Source organism: Euphorbia lathyris, chromosome 1, assembly GCF_963576675.1.
Source record: "Euphorbia lathyris chromosome 1, ddEupLath1.1, whole genome shotgun sequence".
NCBI lineage: Eukaryota > Viridiplantae > Streptophyta > Magnoliopsida > Malpighiales > Euphorbiaceae > Euphorbia > Euphorbia lathyris.
In genome coordinates, this window is record NC_088910.1 from 42089515 (window position 1) to 42092463 (window position 2949).

A 2949-nucleotide genomic window follows, 5' to 3' on the forward strand; every position below is an offset into this window, starting at 1 on the left:
TTTAACTGATGACGTAGTTGAGGATGATGGTTTTGCCACTGGTATATGTCCATGTTCCGCAGGCCACATACTACTGTTGATTGCCATTTCCTCCAAAAGTTCTCTGGCTTGGGCCGACGTTTTCTTCATGAATAACCCTCCGGACATAGCATCTAATGAACCTCTAGTTGTAGGATTTAATCCATTATAAAATGTTTGCATTAAAAGTTCAGCGGGCAATTGGTGGTGTGGGCATAAACGTTGAAGATCTTTAAAATATTCCCAAGCCTCATAAAGAATTTCATTATCATTTTGAGAGAAAGATGTTAACTCTTTTATGACTCTTGCGGTTTTTGCTAAAGGAAAATACTTGGATAAAAATGCTTGGGCTAATTGCTCCCAAGTTTCAAATGTTGCGGCTGGCATAAAAGTCAACCATTCTTTGGCTCGATCCTTCAAAGTAAAAGGAAAAAGGCAAAGTTTGATTGCTTCCGCAGTCACATCTGCAACCTTAAAAGTGTCGCAAATTTCTAAAAAATTTGTCAAATGGGTGTTAGGATTTTCGTTAGGTAACCCGTAAAATGTTACGTTATTTTGTAACATATTAAGCAATGCAGGCTTAATCTCAAATTGATTTGCATTTATTTGGGGTCTAACAATGCTGTTTGTTACACCGGCCACTCCTGGCCTAGCGTAATCCATGAGTGTAGCCATAATTTCTGGCTCGGTAACTCTGGTTTTTATTGGAGTCTTATTTTTGTTTTTGTTTTTGTTTTTCTTATTCTTTTTAAGAGTCTTTTCAATTTCTGGGTCTAGCGGTTTTGGTGGAATGCCTGAACTTCGAGAACTGCGCATGAACTTGAAATTTTGCACGAACCGAAACTACCTTCAAAACAGAATTTGAAAAATAAATATGTTAGTATCTAAAAATAAATAAAATACAAAATTTTGAATAAGTATGAATAAACCTAGATTCGAAATAAAATACGAAAAATCTAAATTTTTATCAAAAATTTTGGCGTTCCCCGGCAACGGCGCTAAAAACTTGTTAAGCGATTTCCGCAAGTGCACAGTAAACGCTTGTAGTAATAAAAGATATCGATCCCACAGGGAACGTTTTTTAACAAAAACTTATTTTGAATTGGTTAAATATACTTTTAAGATTTATAATATGGAAAATCGTTAAATCGGATTTGGTTTTGAAATTGCTAGAATGAGAATTAGATTAGAGTATAAAGATGTTAGAAAATACTTCTGATTTAGGAATGAATTTACAAAACAGGATTGTTTAGTTCTTTAGAAAAGTAAACAAGTGTATTCGTTTGCATTAAGCAAAGAAAACAACTTTAAACTTTGTATAAATTATAACGATGAAATAAATGACGAAACCTCTAATTTTTAGGCTTTGAACTGTAGTCAATCCTCCTACGGTCGGGTTAGATCGCTACCTTAACCAAATTAAAACTCTACCGAGATATCAATTTGTCTAAGTGTTCAACAAAGTTTTCTTGTAAAGATTTTTGAATTAAACTACGTTTTAATGAAAACACCGGCAATCCACTTCGGATCCTTTACCAAAGTGCTGCATGAAAATCTATCGAATAGAACGGACTTTATTAGATGAAATATAAATTTGATAAAAGTTTACAGAGAACAAGAAGCATGAAAACATTTCACGACTTGCAAGTGAACAGGTTGTCAATCCTTTCCTTGGGTTTCGTTAGAGTTTGTTAGACTCAGGGCGGATTCTCTACTCAATCTTCTCGTTGTAACTTCGTAATAGGGATGCGGTCGGCCTCTACCAGAATGTAAACTAATATGAACAAATCTAAACGCTACTGTGTTTGTAATTATTGAATAAACAATGTGTGTACATCATATTGATTTTTACAGAAATGAAATCTAAATTCTGAATCACTTGACTCGGAATTTCTGCATAAATTCTATACTAATCTCTTTCTTCTCTATTTTTCCAACTCTCCATCAACTCTTTATTTATAGATGTTGAAGAGTCGTGATTGAAGTGTCGTGTCCGTTGTGAAGGATCGTGTCCGTTGTGAAGGGACGTTTCTATCCACCCGAACGAACGTGTTCCTTTGAATTAAACATGTGTTCATTGTACTTGGAGGAATTTCTGCACTTACCGAGAATATTTAATTCTCGGCCGAGAATGGAGGAGCAATTATTTGGTCTTCAAACGAAGGGAAGGATCTGCTGAAAAACGCGTGTCGCGACCGAGAATTTGAGATTCTCGGTCGCGGCTTTTGTAAATTCTCTACCGAGAATCTTGTTCCTCAACCGAGAATGTGACATTTTCTTCTGTTTCTGACTTCGTCTTTATCCTCGTTTAGGTGTAATTGATCTTCGTTGATTTTGACTCTTTTTGTAGGGTTTTTATTCTGTTTTTAAGCTCTTTTCGTTCCTATTTGGATTTTACCAAATATTTACGTACCTTATAAGAAAGAAACATATTCGAGAGTAAAAGCATTCTAAATAGTTATAAATAGCACAAATTCGTAGCAGAACTGATGTAAATACTAATGATATTTTAGGTATATTTTGGGCTTAACACGCCACTCCTGGGTCCAACACAGGGAGAGACTTAAAACTAGTATTTTTTTTAGATAATACAAAAAATAGATCGATGCAATAGCTATAGACATGATTTTAGAGCCTGTATGCTGAAGCCTGAATATAAAGATAGAAAGTCTACAATAGCAAAACTAGGTCTCTTCTTCTAGAAATTTTAGCATAATTTCCCTTTTTTAGTTGATTGATTCTTAACAGCTAAAGGAACAAATGAAAATCTATCGTTGTTCAGTTTGTTGGTCTGTATGCTCAAGCCTGAATATAAACATAGAAAGTCTGAGAGCCTAGGTTTACCTGCCTCCTTAGTTTATGAAAGTAAATACAAGATTTCAAACAAGTAAAAAGGAATACACAATTTCACCAGATTTCTACCTAATCTCA

At 34.6% G+C, this 2949-nt stretch overlaps 1 non-coding gene across 1 annotated transcript; it reads left to right on the forward strand.

The window, feature by feature from the left end:
* The first annotated feature begins 217 nt into the window (after positions 1 to 217).
* LOC136216108 (small nucleolar RNA R71) lies at positions 218 to 324 on the forward strand. Its single transcript, XR_010683100.1, has one exon. It is a non-coding gene; the product is annotated as a small nucleolar RNA R71 (small nucleolar RNA).
* Positions 325 to 2949: the final 2625 nt, after the last annotated feature.